The sequence below is a fragment of the Scyliorhinus torazame genome, chromosome 6 (genome assembly GCF_047496885.1).
Source record: "Scyliorhinus torazame isolate Kashiwa2021f chromosome 6, sScyTor2.1, whole genome shotgun sequence".
Classification (NCBI taxonomy): domain Eukaryota; kingdom Metazoa; phylum Chordata; class Chondrichthyes; order Carcharhiniformes; family Scyliorhinidae; genus Scyliorhinus; species Scyliorhinus torazame.
This window is the reverse complement of record NC_092712.1, coordinates 227,786,466-227,807,232: the sequence shown is the minus strand read 5'-3', so window position 1 is coordinate 227,807,232 and position 20,767 is coordinate 227,786,466. Positions and strand designations below refer to the sequence as shown.

General features: G+C 46.2%; 2 long non-coding RNA genes across 2 annotated transcripts in view; both read right to left on the bottom strand.

Annotated features, from left to right (window-relative positions):
• Window positions 1–20,767, bottom strand: part of LOC140425331 (uncharacterized) — a 92,183-nt gene that overhangs the window by 38,678 nt on the left and 32,738 nt on the right. The gene's annotated exons all lie outside the window — the stretch shown is intronic.
• Window positions 66–19,907, bottom strand: LOC140425332 (uncharacterized). Its single transcript, XR_011947835.1, has 3 exons — window positions 19,756–19,907; window positions 538–629; window positions 66–452 (listed from the first exon to the last, which is right to left on the bottom strand). It is a non-coding gene; the product is annotated as an uncharacterized lncRNA (long non-coding RNA).

The following is a 20,767-nucleotide window of genomic DNA, read 5'->3' as shown; positions in this document are numbered from 1 at the left end:
TTATTATAAAATAAACTGGCATCCTATTAGATCCTAGGTAACAGCCCTAAATAATCAAAAGAAGCAGTGATTAAAAGTTTTAATTGCATACAATTTACAAATAACCCGATCTCTGGCCGTGATTTGTTGGAAATAATTCAATCAATGGGTTCAATTGACAAATCACTAAAGCATTGCAGTCTATACATTGGTGGTGCTTCTCCATGTTATTACGAGCTTGTTGTACAATGTTGGAAATCCAGAATCTTTCATTGTATTTCATAGCATGTAGCCAGTTATTAAGTTAAATAAAATGGTTGTAGAATGTGAACAATTGGCTTTTGTTTTCTGCAACTCCATTTATATGCAACCGAGCCAATCAGAAGCATGCTCAAGCAATTTATATAACACCTCGATCGCAATCAGAAAGTTTTTTCTGATGTGCTATTTACTATTAATTGGGTTTTCTTTATCTGCAATAAAACAAATCAGACCATGAATGAAAGTCATTACTTGCATCGGTTTAAAAAAACAACAAAAATTGTTCTCCATAGAGACCGTCCCTGCTGGTCCCCATCTTTCCGTATGAAAACGTTTGTATTCTCCAGGGAGCTTTCATGAAATAACAATAATGTTCCAATCTGCCAGACCTAAAAGACAATGGATCTCAGCATGAGATTCAGCAAAAAAAATAAAAGGCTATACACATCAGACTTTCAGGTCTTGGATACATTAATGATTTAGGAGCCTCATTTAAGCTGCTTCAGTTTTGTCTGTATCAGTACTGGTAAACATCAGTGAACAGAACATTGCTCTCAAGTTACCAACCTAAGGTCCAAATCTGATTATGCATAAACTTTAAATTTCTGTCTCATCTCTAAATTCATTGCAGGATACATTTATGTCTAATAATTAATTCTATCGCTTGTGTACCTGAAGGCAAAATGCAGTTACAATTTTATCTGTCTTGGGCAGATATGTACTCTACAGCCATTATGTAAGGTTAAAAATGAGCTGCCTCCCTCTTTCAGAAAGGATAGAAATTTGTTTTTTTTTAAATTATCATCAGTTCTAAATGCAAGAAAGGGAATAATTCTGTAGCACCAAATTGTAACTTTGCTGGTAAAGTGAGTTGAACCGTGCTTGGTGAAATATTTATATTGCAGCGGAATAAATTGTTGATTTTTAGGCCTAAATATTTGAGAAGGCACGGACACAACCATTTACTATTTTCCAAAATGTCACAACATTGGTGACGCTGTAACTGGGGCAGACAGTTTGTCAGAAAAGTATCAATACACTACCTGCAATCTTTCAGCCCAAGTCTCGTTTAGGGCTTTTAAATTTTGAAACTGCATCCTTTACCTTTTGCAATCTGAGACAGATTAAGCTCCTTTTTACTGTTTGAACCTTTGTTGCTGCTTTCATTGTAAACAGAGAGGTGTTAATTAGAAGCATAGGGGAACAGAAGGAGGCGGCTTGGTCCATTGTTTGAGGAGTGGTGGTTCTTTCAAAACAATTAATTGACTATCCCAGTGGATGGGTTCGTTCTGATAAGATGTGACTGATGCAGTATTCAAATGTTCAGAGGTTTCCCCACACATTCCATGACCACAATGGTTAGTTCATGTTGAAAAAAACAATTAGTAAAAAATTGTGCTGCTGATAACCCTTACCAAACAGCACCATTGAGTTTACTGGATCCATCAATTAAGATCCATGTTGTTTCTAATTGCACAATGGGTGGCATTTAGGCTTCAACAATGAGTTGGTAACATTTTACATCTGTTACAAAGGAACTTGCACTCAGTCTTAATAATGTCAAGCAATTGCAGTAAGAGCCTTTTCAGTACAGGATAATAGTATAATGATAATATTGCTCAACTAGTAATCCAGAAACATGAATTCAAACCCCACCACGGAAGCTAGGGGGATTTAAATTCAATTAATTATTAAATCTGGAATAAAATGCTAGTCTCATTATGACTGATCATGAAGCTACTGTTTCACGAGATTCTTGAGGGGAGGCAATCCATCGTGCTCACCTGGTCTGGTCAACATGTGACTCCAGGTGCTCAGCAATGTGGTTGACTCTTAACTCAGGAGCAAGCCACTCAGTTGATCAAAGACAACTAGGGATGGGCAATAAATGCTGGCCCTGCTCACATCCCAAGAACAAAGAGAAAAGGTTGTACAAAGATTTAGACTAAGCCAGCAAATGGGAATTGAATAATGTGCTCTATTCCTGACAGATTGAGAATTAGTCTGTGGTGAGGCTGAAAGCTGCCAAATTATCATCTGTGGTATCATAATCTATGGCACAGCTTCCTCACATATCCGATTCCAATGAAACACATGAACATGCAATGAATGGGAAAGGGCACAGAACAATGCCATATGGCACAGCAAACTATTCATTCCACGGTACATCACACAGTGATTCACCTTACCAGAGACATTTCTTGGAAGGAAGCTGTCTAAGAAACCTCCAGCTGTGAAAATGCTGAACCGACTACTTACAGAAACTCTTCAGATTCAACGATTCACCCATTATTGCCAATAATGATCAAATTCACTGCAGTACTGAATTTGTATGTTTGGTTTCTTCCAAGGATTATCTGCAAATTAGCCAATTCTGTCTCTATGTATTTGTCTATGCGAAGAATGCATTCCTTCATGGAAGGATTAGTATCAACGCAAATACAAAGCTACTTTGTATCGATGCTAAACCTGGTGCACAGATTGAGCGCCAAGTTCCCAACTGACTCCCAAGTAATGTTTCCTGCCAGTGTTGGATCAGGATGTGATGCTTCATTCACAATACCTTCAGGGCTAAACAAAACTGCTTCACATCAATGTAGCTGTAGTATAAATGCATCAGGAGGTCACAATTGCGTTATCCATCATCGGCAGGGCCAAGAATCTTCATCACATCACAATCCAATAGAGCAACACAAATCCACAAGTCTGCTGTCTTTTCCAGATTGTACAGTGTAATACGGTGCCCGTTTGTTCCCAAGAGCTGGTACGGATTTTAGTTCAGCAATGTCTAACAGCATTGACTTAACGTAAGTGATTGTTGGCTCACATAGAGATCTCATGATAACTTCACTTTAAAAAAGGAGTCCATACCATCTTCACTTTCAAGGAGAAGGAAAGAATCCATGGATGGTTCCTAGGACATTACTACCCTTTGCAGGCAGAGCTCCTGAGGCAAACAAATAGAAGCAGCCAACAGATACAATAGGCAGAATCTTAATGAAACTAACCTCTTTGCAACGGAGGGCATTGGGGATGCTGGGGGGAGAGGGGAGGGTGGCTGCTGGGTAAATGGGAGGGTGGTGGGGAGATTTGCAGGGAGGTGCGGCTGAGGGTCAGGAACCTGATGAGTATTTCAACATTGGGCTTTACTATGGTTATTTAACTCAGCCTGTCAATAGGATCCCGTTTCCACGTTACCCAAACAATCACAGATGGTGAATTTTAATGCTGTCCCCGATGGTGAGTTTGATGGCAAGGAGGGCATTTAATCGGGTGGGAGGGTGGCAGCTGCCTTCTCATCTCTGCCCTGATTGGATCCATGGTGGGAAGGCCAGTGCCATAGAGTATCGTCATAGAGCCATTAAAGCACAGAGGAGGCCATTCTGCCAATCCAGCCCTTGCTAGCTCCTTGTAGAGCAATCCAGTCAGTGTCATTCCACCCCTCTATTCCCACAGTACAAATTAATTTCCCTCAAATTCCCATCCAATTCACTGCAAAAAGGATATTGGAGAAAGGGCAGAGTAGATTTACAACAACATCGCCAGAATTGAGAAAATGCAGCAATCAGGACATATTGAGCAGACTCCAAGTTTTATCTGGAAAAGACAAGGTTGAAAGGAGACCAGATAGAAGTCTTTAAAATATAAAGGGGCAAATGTGGTGAAATTACTTTCACTTCTATTGAGTTTAGATCAAGGGGATATAATTATAAGCAGACCACTGACTAAACAATCAAGCATTTCGGAGGCATTTCTTTACAAGAGGGAATGGTGATAATATGGAATATGCTACCACATCGAGTGATGGGTATATTTCAAGGGAGGCTTGATACGTACATGAGGGATATGAGTGTAGGAAATTGGGCCAAATGCCCTGACTCAATGCAACAATTTTGCACATTTTCAATACAGTTTGTCATAAAGCTATTCCCCCTTTTAAAAAAAAATATGGTTTTCAAACTTTCAACTGACTAGAAATGTTGCAATTTGAAATAAGTGAGAACAAACTATTTAAAAATCCAAGGCCACCTTCCAGGGTTAGGGTGAAAAACAAACAAACATTCAGACCCATCAAAACTCGCCACTGTCTAAGGAAGAGACATTAAAATGTAAAGTGCTTGATATTGAAACACTGGCTGCCACAGACAGACCCACAATGGAAAGTACACAATGGGTGAAGTATAACAGGCCAGGTTCCAGGCACTGCAGAGAGACTATAAGTGACACAGGGAGTGTCAAGAATATTTTCAACAGAGGAAACAGGATGAAAACTGAACTCTTGCCCCCCCCCCCTCTCTCTTTTGGCAAAAGTGTGTGTTACCCGGTTCAAGAAGTCAATTATCAGAAACATACCAGCGAACCGAGATCTTGTAATAACGCAACATCATTTATTGCTGCTCGGGATGCAGTGGCATAGTGGTATTGTCACTGAATTAGTAATCCAGAGACCCCAGGGTAATGCTCTGAGGATCCGGGTTCAAATCCCATGATGACAGATGGTGAAATTTAAATTCAATAACAAATATGGAATTAATAACCTAATAATGACTATGAAAGCATTGCCAATTGTCATAAAAACCCACCTGGTTCATTAATGTCCTTGAGGGAAGGAGATTTGCCGCCTTTACCTGGTATGGCCAACATGTGACTACAGACCCACAGCAATGTGGTTGACTCTTAAAGAACCCCCGGGATGGGCAATAAATGCTGGACCAGCCAGAGACGTCCGCACCCCATGAACGAATAAAAATCATGGGTGGGATTCTCCGTCTCGCCAGCACCGTTGTCCGGCACGGCATTCCCCGCCGGCAACGGAATTCTCTGTTCTTGCAGCCAGCCAATGGGGTTTCCCATTGTGGGCCACCCCACGCTGTCGGGAAATGTGCAGGCGTGGGTGCGCTGTCGGCTGGTTGGAAGATCCTGCCGTCAGAGAATCCCGCAGCATGTTCCTCATCAGAGATCCAAGGTAGAATTGGATATTCCTAATGCTGCAATAAAGGCTGACAGCAGAGAATTATAAATAGAGGTGAGGGAATTTCAAGATGAGTGAAATTATTTCAAAAGGTTGAAAATCACCTGTAAAGAAATGAATGGACACTTGCAGAGCAGGTACGGTGAGCACAATCCTTTTATATAGGCTGCGATGCTGTTGCGCTGTTTCACTATTTAAAGATTTCCCAGCCTGCTAGTTTCACAATGCAATGGTTCCCTACTGTGCTCTTGCCTTGTTGACTCTGGTGCCTCTTTATAGAATCTAAACCAGTTGGTGGAGTCAAAACTAATACACAGAGCTGTCCTTTACTGAGATAATTTATTGACTTTGCTCAGTCTCATAGCTCTCCCCTCAGACCCAGTGCTCTAGCCGTTCTTTATTTATATTTACACAAAGTACTTCACCAGTACATCCTTACAATATAATGAACATACTGTTGTGGTTCAAAACATACACTGGAGGCTTCCAGTAGTTAACAAAGGGGTTTGTTGCTGAAAGACAAAGACAGTTAAGTAGTCGGCACAGAACATTATACAACAGGTCTAACACTTTGGCTCCCTGGTCCACACTGCGTGGGGTCCTGCTCCAGGGGCTAACGCAGACTCTCTTTTGCCTGGGGTTCACGATTGGCCCTGAGCTGGTCACGTGGTCCATGGAACCTGCCCCCCCCTTAAAGGGGCCATGTTACCACATTCCCCTTCCCACCTTAATTCTCTAATTACAACTACCCCAAAACTATATACAGAAATTACAAATGTTAACAGAGACAACAGGGGAAAGAGAATCCGTCAAAAGTTAACACCTCCAGTTCCTCCCACGCCTTGGTAGCCCCGCCACAGGCTCGGCACTCTTTTGGAGGATCGAGTGATCAAAAGTTGATGCCACCTCAGGAGGCACAACTTCAATGATAGGTGAACAAGCTGACCTCCCGGGCCTCGACAGGTGCAGCTGGGAGACTTGTCGACTCCAAGATGGTCTCCAACCATCGACTCCTCTAGTGATTGATGTGCTTCCTGATGGTCTTCCTGTTCACATTGACCACATCCACCGGCCCTGACCACGCCACAACGTGTTCTTCTAACCAAAGTGAATCCAAGGGCAAACTACAGAACAAAACCGAACATGGAAAGACTATTTCAAAGCACTCAGTAATTAGTTGTTTATAGTTGGAATAAATCGTTGTTTCTTAAAAGTTAACTGGTGGAGCCAATTCTTGAAGTGACCACAAGGAATTCAAAATAAAAACTAAGGAACTAGAAGCTGAGTTAAGAGTACAGACTGGTGTGTGTCATGATTCCTTTCCAATAGGGTTTGATTCAAAAGAAGAAAAGAATAGAGAAAGTGAAAAGAAAGGATTCAGTGTTACAATGGGCGCGATCTTCCGGCTTCGTTATGCTAGCACTCAAGCGTAGCGGGGTTAGTGAATATCGGGAGAGGTCAAAAACGGGAACCGCGCCAGGCGCCAAGCAGTTTGCGATGCAACCGGCCCGCTCCCGTAGGCGAATTCGGAATCCCGCCGTAGCGTGGCGAGAAAGCAATTACCACCACGTAAGACCCATTTCCATGCAATTAATGAGAGCCACCCGCCATCCATCAGCCTCCCCAGCAAGTGCTCCTGCTGGCGCTGATTGGTACTTCTTTTTAAAAACGTGAACCTGGCGGATGGGCTTCAGTTGGGAGCTGAGGAGGGGAGTAACTATCTTTGCGCACAAGCAAAGAGACCGAGGGTGTTGGCCTTGCCATCCCAGTGCCCAGCGGGGGGTGGGGGACCCTCAGCTGGGGTGGGCCATCATGGGAGTGTGGGGGAGGCGCTTGGGGTGCAACTGGGGGGGCGGAGAAAATGCTCGCGGCACAACCATGCCAACCCTTGGATCCCAGGCCCATGCCGGGGAGCAATCCCTGTCCCTGCCCGTCTGCCCCACTGATCACCCATAACCCACAGCGACTGCTAGGCCTCTGGCTGTGCGGCTGAAGGCTATCGCTAATAGCAAACTGGCAATTGTGGTTAAGTGAGCATTTGACACACCTTGTAGCATGTGGGAGTCATTGGCTAGCATTCCAATCAAACCTTGATGCCTGGACACTCTGTGGCACGTAGCAGCCAACATCCGCACACCCAGGGCATGGGGCACAGCTCCCAGGATGTGACTAGGCCGTGGGTGGGTTGGTGCCACGGGGGAGAGGGGGGGGGGGGTCACCTGGAGGGACAGGCAAAGAGACTGCGGGTCATCCTGCATCATGGAAGAAAGTGAGGGAGGCATCAGAATGTTTGTGCAAAGAGTTGTTTAATGTGTTGTACAATACCCCATTTCCGAGAGTGCCACCCGCAACCTCCCCTAGCCCCCAAACCCACCCCCTCCCCACCCCCTACCTAACCCTTCCCCCTACCTTGTGCCCTCAGTGATGCTCAATGGATTGGACCTCCTAGATCGATCACTACGCCTTGGTGTTTTGCCAGGAAGCACATCTGAGGTGGAGGCAGCCAGATGTTTACCTCGATCCATGGCCTTCGATGACCCTGGCGGGCGTCCTCTGGGGCGAGAGGGCCCCGGCACACTTGTCGGTGAAACATGCACAGCTGTGCCGCCCTGTCCCATGTTCTGATCCTGGGACATGGCCTCATCAGAGGGGTGGAACTCGGGAGAGCTGGTGGCCACACTCGCCGCCCCATGGGACAGGCCCGGGTTGACACTCAGTGCCCCCTCCTCCCGGTCGGTGCCCATACGGCTTTGGGGTTAAGCTTGGGACGGAGGGGCAGTGGTTTGAGCCCATGCTGCCCCTGCATCATCTGGCTCTGCCAGCCCTGGGGGCTCCCCATAGTCTGCACCATCGTGTCGACGCCCTCGGCAATGCCCCTCAGTGACTGGGACACATCCCCTAGTGACCGGGCCATGCTCTGCAGTGCCTCAGCCATGCCCATCTGCAACTAGGACAAGCTCCGCAGTGCCTTAGCCATTCCCATCTGAGAGCGGGACATGTCCTGCAGAACCTCATCAAGGTCGGCCTGGTACTGGGTGACATCCCCCAGGCGGCAGACATACTACCAAGACCCTCAGCCATGGCCGTCACCAACTGCGCAACGCCTTGGACACCTTCACACATTGCCGGCGCTATCCTCCGGGTGAAATCCAGTAGTCCCTCACCTCTGCGGCATCCGCCAGCCTCTGTACAGGTGACCACCCTGACCTCGGCCACACCGAACACCTCCAGGACCTGCTCCTCGAAGGAGGTGACGATTCTCAAGTCCGGCATCTCACTGCCAGGCTGGGCCCTCTCCCGCCGATTATGGGAGAGCTTTTCCTGAGGGGACACAGACACAAGCGTGGTTCACAGTGGTGGGGGGGGTGTGTGAAGGGAGGGTTTGGGTGGGGGGAGGGAGTGTGGAAGGGGGAGGGGGATGGAGGGAGTGTTGTCGGTCACCTGGGGGGGATGCTCCCTTGGGGGGATCGGGGGTGGGACATTGGTGCCTACTCACTCTGGCTGCCGGTGTAGGTCGTTGAACTTCTTCCAACACTGGAGGCAAGTCCACCGGGTCACATTGCCCGAGCTGACTGCTGCCGCCACCTCATCCCATGCAGCAGTGGCTGCCTCGTGGCTCACCCTCCGGGACCCTTAGGAAAACACAACATCCCTGCTGGTCTCCACTGCATCCAGGAGCCTCCGCAAGTCAGCATTCCCGAATCTTGGGGCCGGTTTCCTCGGCGCCATTGTTGCGAGCTGGCTGGGGTTGGCTGAGCAAGTGCAGCTTAAGTGCTGCTCGAACTTGTTAGCGGGGGGCTGACGAGTGCGGTCCCGGCAAATCAGCTGGTGAGCCGGCATTCAGAGCGGGAAGCTTGTGAGGCCTCGTTAAGTGGGCCAATTAACGTCGAATAGTTTTTCCGGAAGATTGTGCCCAATATCTAATGGTGGGAATTCAGAAGTTAGGAGAAGGCACTGAGACCAGAAATAAAGAAGTTGCGGAACTTATAGAGGAGCAGCCAGAAAAAAATAGGGAACTGAAGATTCGATCACTCGGGGCAGCCTGTTCTGATACTGAAACAGCAAATGGAAAGGCCAGGAAACACAGTTTAGTGAAACTGCGGCATGCATAGCGGATGGAGACCTGAGCAGGCATAATAGTTAGAGGTGCTCCTAGCACTCTGCATCTCAAAAACAGTATTAGTTTGCCCAGGGAGGATAGAAATTGAAACTTGGTGGTGTTGGGGAGAACCACCATCTCCAAAACGTGAAAAGGCAACTATGGACTGAGAATGAAAGCACAATTCCCTGCCTCACCCCTTAATCTTCTATTTTGGAACCCAAACCAGTGGGGTTTGCCTGGTGGTGTTAGGTCGTGTCGATGAAGTAGTTAAATACATATTTGGCTGCTCAGATACTTGTTACTCCAGAACGGTACTTACCCATTTGGAAACATTGCGAGTGGGAGGAGGGTATTAGGGAAGGCACGATGGCAAAAGCCAAACTGAGTTTTCTTTCCCTCTGGAGGTGTGACGGTTTTGGGGAGCATGCGCAGAGCAGGGTTAGAGTTACAGGAAATGGGAGGAAGAAAAGGGATTGTACAGGAGAACGTGGAGTTGCAGCATTCAAATGTTGGAAAAGAGCTCATCGTGAAAGAAAGCCCTGGGTTAGGGAAAATGGTTATGAGGGACAGACGGAAGCTAAAACTGTGGAGAGAAAATATGGAAGTATGAATGTGATTGTTGAGCTTGTTCATTTCAATTTAAAATTGTTCATCCAGAACTGTGATACAAAAGCTGAATTACGTTTTAAATTAGAGATGTTAGAGTGGATTTAGTTTGACTAAAATTTAGTCTTGCAACTATGAAAGGCACCAAAGGTTTTGTTTCATAACAGCTAAGCTTTAACCTTGAAGCCTTGTTTGCCGGGATGTCTGGCAGGAATCCAGTTTTAAAGACATTAAATGTCACAACATGGTGATGATTTGAACTAAAGGCTTCGCCTTTCCAAAGCTTGCCTTACATCTATTTAGGGTTATTTGCTATCTTCGGAGACAAAATGCTCAAGAAGGGGAGACATGGAAGTAATTTCCAAATTAATTACAAACACATCTGACTTTCATGTAACAGTAGTGTCATGTGAGAGTACCTTTAAGAAATGGGTGATTAAGAAAGGTACCTTTAAGAAATGGGTGTTTATCAGTGATGTCAGAGTGTGGGTGGAGCTGGGCTGTCTGTCAGCATTTTACTTTCGTTTTAGGCTGTTTGCTGCAGGGTGTGTTTTAGTTTTGTTTTCGGTGCTGGAGCTGAAGCCAGACCAAGCAGGTGTACTGCTGTTCTCTCTGCCATCAAAAGACTATCTCTTGATCATTTGGTGAATTCAGAATTATAAATGTTCTCATTAATGAATGTAAACCTAATGTGCTTCTGTTAAAAGTTGTTTATTTTGTCTTCTGGATGTTGTTTGGGAAGTTATTAAGCATTACTTAGTGTTGTATTCTTTGGGGGGGGTGTATTTGAATTAATGGTTGCTAAGATGTTCACTGTATGTTTTAAAAAGGTTAACTTGAGTTCATAGAATAAACATTGTTTTGCTTTGACAAATACTTTTCCATTTCTGCTGTACCACTCCTGTAGAGTGGGCCGTGTGCTCCCCATACCACAATCTATTAAAAGTTGTGGGTCAGGTGAACTCCATGATACACTTTTGGGTTCTCTAAACTGTGGCCCAAAGCAGTAGCATCTCAAACTACCAAGCCTGGTCTTTGTTGTTTCTGAGGTTGAAATTGATAAAATTAATTGACACAAGTTTCTCTTTCGAGTGTTCAATAAAGGATAATTTACCTGAAGCTTATGGGGATAATCACATTTTCATCGGGAGAAAACTAATGGGAAACAGTCTTTGGTGATTCCCGAGTATCGAGAAATATGTTTCATTTGGCGAAAAAGGAAATTGAAATATTGACAAAAGTTGTCAGTCCAGCGACTCTGCTATTTCAATTAGGGGATAATTTTAAAATGTTAAAATGTTTGGCACAATATAAAAATTACTTTTCAAAAAATGTCAGAAATAAAGAACATGTTCAATTTACTGAAGATGTTAAACGAAGGTAAACTCACAGGCAGTCCTCACAAAAGGCAAGCACACCGACTCAATCGCCTGCACTTAGCCCCAAGTAAAGCACTGGAGTGCAAAATGGAGAGCTAGATGATGGAGGGAGTTTTGTTAATTAAATTTATTTATTTGTGGATGTGGGCATCGCTGGCTGTGCCAGCATTTATTGCTCATCCCTGCGGGATTAAGAATCAACCCATATTGCTGTGGATCTGGAGTCACATGTAGGCCAGACCAGGTAAGGATGACAGATTTCCTTCCCGAAAGGACATTGGTGAACTCAGATGAGTTTTTACGACAATTGACAATGGTTTCATGGTCATCAGTATGTTCAGTTGATGCAGAGTAATACTGACAACATGGGTTCAATTCCTGAGATGGTTCTTGGAATCTACCTGCTCACCTTGCCCTATAGTGATATCATGGTATAAGTCATGATTAGCAATCTTCGGTGGACTAGAGAAAGGCAAAAGCAGAAACACCCTGTACCAGCTGACTACTGCAGCTTGAAGCTACCCAAGCTTCTTGGATCTCTCTCGTCTCATACAAAAAGATTGGGGCAGCAGAATGCACCCTTCCTCCCCTATAATCCATCCTTTAAGCATAGGTTTAGCTGTAAATTGCAGGATCTTTGCACTTTCAATTGGACATACTTAAACAACAAGTAGTCTATCGTTGCTATTACTTATGGGAATATTTTTGTTGTATGTCTTTGTTGCCACAAAGAGAAAAGATATGGAGGTGCCCACATTCTGGATTCTTGTTAAACACAATGAGAGGTTTATTAAGGGTGTTGCTCAAACAGTCAAAGATGGTGATCTGCCCAAAGCCTGCACAAACACTCTGCTGACATCACTGCACATCACATGACACAGAACCAGCAAGAATGTATTCCCAGATACATAATGCCCCTCCCTCTTTACTTCAGTAGTGCAATGACATCAATTAACATTTACACAACAGATCCACATTATTTCTATGCATATATACAATTTAATAAGACAGTCTCTGTGGTGGACGTCTATTCCTTTTTGGTAGAATTTTATGTTCTTGAACTTGACTACTTGCGACCTGAGATGTAACCTCAATCCTTTCAGTCGATGGTACTTCTTGAGCAGTTATTTCAGTATTGGAAAGTCCTCAGAAACAGAGGGTGCGATCTAACGGAAAGGTTTCCAAGTGTCATTTGTGTGGGTTTTGCGGGGAGTTACCCCCGGCTCTGTCAGCGAGTTCTCCACCGCTATCAAACCACACTTAGTCACTTTTTTTAGGCCCTGGGCAGCTTCTCATCAGGCTAGCCCACCCTTGGAATTATTTTCATCACTGGGAGATGAACTTGCTGGCTGGACTGGCTCCTCAGAGATCGGGTCACCATTTTGAAAGGGAGGCCCGATCTCAAAGTGAGCTTGAGGGTCTCCCGCACCCACGGTCAATGTCCACTCCCCCACACACATGGAAACTACCCCACCCCCCCAAGTGATGACACCTCGCCATGGGGTCATTGAGGGGCCATTGAGGGTCCCCCTTTTTCAGGCCTTCCTGCTCCACCTTTCAGGCTCACCCCTTTCCAGGACACTTACCATTCACCCTCCAAACCTTCCAGAGGCCCCTTCATACCCATCCTGCACCACCCTCCCACCCCCTTTTACACCCCTCCCACCCTCTTTTAGTGGGCAAAGCCCTGACCCATGGCCGCGCCACCCTGGCACTCAGGCACCCTGGCATTGCGACCCTGGCACCCTGGTATCCGACTCCTGGGGGGGGGGCTCCACGGTGGCCTGGCCCGCGATTGGGGCTTACCGATCGGCGGGCGGGCTTATCCCGGTGAGGGCCTATGTTCCTCTGCGTCGGGCCCCTGTAGATCTCCGCCATATTGCGCGGGGCCGGCGCGGAGACGGCAACTGACGCGCATGTGCAAAATCGCGCCGGCCATGGCGCGCATGTGCGAACTCACACCGCCCGTGCTGACGCCCGTTTCGGCAGCTGGAGCAGCATGAGGCTCTCCAGTACCATGCTGGCCCCCTGTGCTGCGCACGATCGCTGATCCTAGGGGCGTCAACACTTAGCCCCAGGATCGGAGAATCCCGCTCAATTTTCTTATTGGTAAGGTTCTTGAAACCAACATGAGTAATTGATTGTCAAACAATGCTCCATGACATAAACCTGCTATATCCAGATTTTATGAAGTTTTGAAATGAATTCCTCACAGGAGTAATGATCAGGATTTACAAGTGGCTGATGGCCATTTTGGACAGGTTGAAACTTGATCATACAGAAAATTTCATGAAAAGTGTTGACAGGCTCAGACGGAATTAGCGAATGACCTAACCACAACTAAATGTTTAATGCAGTGTATTGGGAAAATTGTACATTATAATTGATGATGACTTAAAGTGGAGGTTTTAAGAAAATAGTAGGTCTATCATACAGTAGATCCTGCACTTTCTCATTGTAGAATTGCCTGATATATCTAAACTTAATTTGGCACCGTGAGGCCAATATAATTGTGCCTTCGATTTGAACCCAAAAGATTTGCTTAATTTAACAATTTTTCAATAGTTATTTGAATATTGCAATATTTAAACCAAATCAATATTCCCTGAATGGTCTTTCTGGCATGATCCTAAAACTTTCAGATGTATTTTCAGAAATTTCAAACTGTACTTTAACTTCTTCAATGCAATAGTTCTCTGCGGCATCATCACATTTTTGAAGTAATTTCACTTGGTGAATTTCACTTTAGTGCCCGTGCTTCGTGCCTGGAATTGATGATTCACTGGATTGGAAGCAAGTCTCACATTTCAGAGAATGGGTGGAGGTATACGTTGAACATCATATTGGTGACACGCAACAAGATTGAAAAAGTCCTGAAATCTTTTCTTTTTAAATTTAGAGTACCCAATTCATTTTTTCCAATTAAGGGGCAATTTAGCATGATCAATCCACCTACCCTGCACATTTTGGGTTTTGGGGGCGAAACCCACGCAAACATGGGGAGAATGTGCAAACTCCACACGGACAGTGACCCAGAGCCGGGATCGAACCTGGGACCTTCGTGCCGTGAGGCAACGATGCTAACCACTGTGCCACCGTTCTGCCCTAAAGTCCTGAAATCTTATGCACTTGAGGAGATTTTGAGAAAACCATTATGGCCAAGGGTTGCCTCTGTGGGTCACAACCCAGAAGTAGTGCCCATAAATTGTATCCAGTTTGCTGATGTCAGAAATAAAGTGTAAGTGTCCTCCCAATCCTAGAATACACCCAAACTCAAAGTAGATATAAACTGGTGCACATCCAAAGTAGCCACCGTAAACAACCGATCGAGGCCTAATGAAATGTCAAAGTAGCATCAGGGTGTAAAACACATAGGAAACATCAGTACTTAAAAATAAGTCATAAAATATGGAATTTTAATTTAATCATGCTTATTAGACATAGCATTTTTAAGAATCCACAATAGTTAATCAACTTTGCTGTTAAAAATATTAAATTGAACAGATAATACTGAACAGGAATCAAAAAAGAGAAATGTATTTGAAAGCTCTCAAACAATTTCATAGTTGCATAAGGATGGCACAGTGGTTAGCACTGCTGTCTCACAGCACCAGAGACTCGGCTTCAATTCAGGCCTTGGGTGACTGCCTGTGTGGAATTTGTACATTCTCCCCATGTCTGCCTGGGTTTCTTCCGGGTGCTCCAGTTTCCACCCGCAGTCCAATGATGTGCAGGTTAAGTGGGGATAGAGCAGGGCAGTGGGCCTAAGTGGGGTGCTCTTTCAGAGGATCGTGCAGACTTGATGGGCCAAATGGTCTCCTTCTGCACTTCAGGGATTCTATGACATTACTTTTACTCCTACTGCATCTGAAAATCTGAATGCAATGTTCAGATACTTTTTTTAGGAAAATATTTTATTGAGGCATTTATAATTTTAACAATTTTATACATCAAATTTGAACAAAAAGAAAAACACAACAATATAACCAACAAATCCCCCTCCCAGGCACGAACGCCAGCCCATATGGCTGTACAAAAACAATATCCCATTTCCCAACCACCCCTCCATTGATTCTCCTGTCCTTACTCATCTCTCCATGCCTACCCCACCCCCCACCCTCCCCCCCCGCTGAGAGCTTAATTCTTCTCGAAGAAATGGATGAATGGTGGCCACATCCGAGCAAACCCCTGCATGGAACCCCTCAAGGGGAATTTCATTTTCTCGAGTCTGAGAAACGCCGCAATGTTGCTAACCCACACCCCCAACTTCGGGGGCTCCGGTCCCAACACCCTAGTAAGATCCGTCTCTAGGCCATCAGGGAGGCAAAGGCCAGGACGTCGGCCTCTCTCACCCCTGGGATCCCAGGTCTTCCGACACACCAAAGATCGCCACCTTTGGACTTGGAACCACCCTCACTTTAAAGACCCCTGACATGACATCAGCAAACCCCTGCCAGAAACCCCTCAGCCTCGGACATGCCGAAAACATATGGATATGGTTCACAGGACCCCCTGCACAGCGTCCACACCTATCCTCCACCTCCTCAAAAATCCTGCTCATTTGGGCCACAGTCATGTGTGCTCTGTGGACCACCTTAAACTGTATCAGGCTGAGCCTGGCTCACGACGAGGACGCATTAACTCTCCTCAGGGCCTCCTCCCATAACCCTGCCTCCTACTCCCCACCCAGCTCTTCTTCCCACTTTCTCTTCACCCCGCTGTTGGGGCTCCCTCCCACTCCATCAGCTAATTCTACCTCCGCCAATCCAAAGTACAAATCCCAGTCTTCGTAGGTCACCCACATACGTGCCGGGTACAGAAGCCCAAACTTCACTCCCTTTTTGTAGAAGGCTGCCTACACCTTGTTGAAGCTCGCTCTCCTCTTGGCCAACTCTGCACCCAGGTCCTGGTACACTCGGATTTCACTGCCATCTCAGGTGCAGCACCTCATTTGCCTGGCCCACCACATAATTCGCTCTTTAAGGGCAGCACAGTGGCGCAGTGGGTTAGCCCTGCTGCCTCGCGGAGCCAAGGTCCCAGGTTTGTTCCTGGCTCTGGGTCACTGTCCGTGTGGAGTTCGCACATTCTCCCCGTGTTTGCGTGGGTTTCACTCCCACAACCCAAAAATGTGCATGCTAGGTGGATTGGCCACACTAAATTGCCCCTTAATTGGAAAAAAATGAATTGGGTACTCCATATTTATAAAAAGAAAAAAAATGAATAATTTGCTCCTTATCTAGGAACCAGTGCAACCGCACCACCATCGCCCTCGATGGCTCGTTCCCCTGGGGCTTCCTCATTAGCGCCCTATGCGCTCGATCCACCTCCAAAGGCTGTGCAAACGCACCCTCTCCAGCAGCTTCTCCAGCATCCTCCCCACATACGCGCCAGCACGACTCCTTCACTCCCCTCCGGCAGACCAATGATCCTTTTTTTTGCCTGCGTGACCAGTTCTCTAGGTCTTCAACCTTCTCCTGAAGCCGCTTCTGCCGATTGTACATCAGCCCTATCTCCACTGCCACCGAGGCAAACTGCTCCACGTGTTCCCCCACCACCTCCTCCATCTTCTGGCTCTCCTAACCCTAGGCCGCCAACTTTGTTTCCAAGCGGTTGGCCACTACCCTGATCGAATCCACCACCCAGGCCAGGTCCTTTGGACGCTCCTTCCATCGCTGGGTGAACTTCTCGTTTGAGAAGCTCACCAGTTGGCCCGTCGACCACTGAGCTGACAGGGGAGCTTCCTCCATACACCAGAGGGTAAATCTTTTCCCTTCACTCTCCTGCACCTATATTCCGCCTCACATCCACCTGTTAACCGGGTAAAAGGTCCCAAAAAAACGCCATGAGCGGGAGCCACCAAATGTGCAACCACTCACTCCATGGTCGCCACCAAAAGTCCGCAATGTTCAGATTCAACCGCCGCCAACCCCTATCCCCCCCCCACCCCCCTTCCTCAGCTCACCAACCCAAAAAAGCACAATTGCAGGACAGTTTCAATGGAGAGTGAGGGGCTAGGCCAGTCTTGTAGGCAGAGATTTATTTGAGGTTCAAGGAGACTTGGATGCATTGCTGTTGTATGCAGAACGCACTTACACCCAAGATTCCACAATTTATTAAGTCACTTTGAAATATGTATATATCTGTGCACAAGTGCAGAGGAATCTCCAAGCCTATCTGTTATAGCCTTTATTTTAGGTTTTTTGTTGCAGAGGTGTGTGGATGTCAACTATTAAATTTAAATTTCATCGGCTAGACTCGCATATGGCACCTTTTTGAAGTGGGCAGCTTCAACTGTTAAAATAAAGACACTGACTTAAGACGACTGCCAGAGGTCACCTGAAATATCTGCAACTGCAGGTTGGCTGCCTTTCTGGATGTTTCCAATGTGGTGTACAATTAGGACATGTCCAGCATGCCCTCCTATGGAATTTCACACCTGCAAATGTCAATGATTACTTCAAAGATGGATTTAAACGTAAATTGGCTGCCATTATTTGCATTGCATACCAGCTACATTACATCCCATTAGGATGGAGACAGAGTCCTAAAGAGGCAATGGCGCAATTCAACGGATAAAAAAATCTATATCTGAATTTGGGCACGTTTAACAGGGTGTTTCTCGGAAGCTGCAGGGCTAAGAAACACCCCACTATTCAACGGCACTTTGCCGTTTATTTGGCCTCAGGGAGTTTTACTCCGCTGAATCTGCACTTGAGTCATTTCCTGCCTCTGGGCTCATCAGGAAAGGCTCCTCGCATATTGGGGTGACATTTTGTATGGCTGCCCCAATCCTCCCCCCTTTCAGCTCCCCCCCATTTTCAAACCCCCCTCCCTCCCTCAGGGAGGCCCCGGGATTACCCCCTTACTCCCCATTCACATGGTATGGCCCCACTGGGCCAACCTGGCACCTGGGCACCATGGCACTGCAACTTGGCACCCTGGCAATGCCAGGATGTGTAGTTGCCAGAGGGAGTGCTGCACTGCCCTGTCCCCGACCACCCGAGGGTCTCTAATAACCTGGGAGGCCCCCTAGACGCCATTACAACTGGTCCATGTTTGTGGAAACCAATACTAAATGGCACCCTGGCTCATTTAAATATGCAGATCTGGACCATGCCCAGTGAGGGCGAGATCCAGATAGTGACGTCTCGCAAGATTTTGTTAAATCTCGTGAGGCGTTTTGAGCATCGCAAATATGGCAAGAGGCCTCTCGTGAGATTCAACGGCCTCGTTTTGGCACCAAATTAGGCGGGACAAGGCCGTTGAATCGTGCCCGATATCTACACCTTGCAGGGGTTCTTCCCAGCTCATTACACGGAAGAATAGACCATTCAAAAGTAATGTCTTGGACATTAACAATTAACCACTTCGGCCATAACAATAGCCAAGGTCCGTCCAGCCATGGGGAGGCAGTGGTGTAGTGGTATTGTTGCTGGACCACTAATCCAGACACCCAGGATCATGCTCTGGGGACCTGGGTTCGAATCCTGCCAGGGTAGATGGTGAAATTTGAATTCAATAACAAATCTGGAATTAAAAGTCTAAAAGGTGACCATGAAATCATTGTCGATTGTCGTAAACACTCATCTGGTTCACTAATGTCCTTTAGGGAAGGAAATCTGTCAGCATTACCTTGTCAGACCTACATGTGACTCCAGGAGTGGAATTCTCTGATAATGGGACTATGTCCCCATGCCTGCGAGGAAAAATGGTCGCAAATCACTCTGGACTTTCCTGCCGAAGGGGGTGAGCAGGGCCCTGGAGTAGTCCTCGCAGCTGCGACTGCTGATACGGGGTCCTGCACATCCGGCAGCGGTCCATGCATGTGCGCGGCGGCAGCCCCGCGCAACATGGCAGACCCATACCGCGAACCAGCCCCGACAATATAGGCCCATCCAGATCACGTGCGCCCGCCGATCGGTGGTCCCTCTTCGCGAGCCTGGTTATCCACAGCCGCCATTCCGAGTGCCCGCTGGGTGGAACCATGAGTGAAACATGCCGGCGGGTACTCAGCCAGTTGCCGGCGGAGAATCTCGGTGGGAGCCTCTTTCCATGGCCCTCGACTGGCGCCGCCTCGACCGTGCGCGCGCGACTGGCACCGATTCTCCGCCCCTGCGCCGAACGCGATTGCACCGTGGAGGCTCGGAGAATCCCGGCCCAGATCTACAGCAATTTGGTTGACTCTTAAATGCCCTCAGGGATGGCCAATAAATGCTGCCCAAGGTGACGTCCACATCCCACGAACGAATAAAAAAAACTAATCAATTACCTTCTGTGGAATACTTAATCATTATGACGAGAGAGGTCATGTTATCAGACTGGCTATTCTGAAATTTCTTTCATTACAAAAGCCTGCTTGGTTTGGGACAGTCTGAAAATATAACATCAGAAAGTAGACAATATCAACAGCCAGAGGCTGTCTGCCTTTCCCCTCTCTCAACTAAATTGAATCTTACCTGCTGATATCATACTGTGAACGGCAGACAGAGAAATTCTGAAAAAAAATCTTCAATAAAAAGCAGCATTCCCAGGAGAAAAATAAGGACAACAGTTTAACAACTGCCTCAGCCATGATTAACAGTGAAGGACTCCTAATCAGTGAACTCTTCATATCTTTGCTTTTCTTCCCTGAATATTAATTCGGCCAAAGGTTAACCTGCTTTAATTTGTGACATGTAAGTCTGTGTTGTGAAAGTCGCAACATATGTTTACCTTCTTTTAGTATTTTAATATAGTTTCCTGGGTGTGTTTTTAGCACAATAAAATCAAGCCTTTACTTGTTTAAACTCAAAGAAGCCTGGCTGACTGAGTTCTTTGCAACCAGCTTGTAAACACTTCCGCACATCAACTGAAAGACTCCATATGATCAGCTGAGTGGTGGGGACGTGGGGGAGTCCTTCCACCCTTTCCCACGTAGTCATAACATTCTGGACATTGCCCATGTTCAGTATAATTTTATTTTAGTGGTACAGAGTATCTAAATGTTATTTTCTTTTATATATGTTACATTATTTTAAGTTGTAAAATCTATTTACTTCTCAGCAACTAAACTAATATTTCATTGATCATTTGAAATTTCAGCGTATAGTCAACAAAAATTGAATTATTATTTGTTACCTTTATTGAATATTTACAACAAAATGCAAATCAATTTCTTTTGAATTAAAAAAGATATTTTTCCAATCAAGGGGCAATTTAGCGTGACCAATCCACCTAACCTGCACATCTTTGGGTTGTGGGGGTGAGACCCGTGCAGGTATGGGGTGAATGTGCAAACTCCACATGGACAGTGACTCGGGGGTTGGGATCGAACCTGGGTCCTCGCTGCCGTAAAAATGCAAATCAGAATGGACACTATGAGGGCGTAATGATAAGAAAATAAGTAGGAGCAGAGTAGGCCATCCATCCCCTCGAGTCTGCTCTGCCATTCAATAAGATCATGGCTGACCTGTCCGCAGCATCAACTTC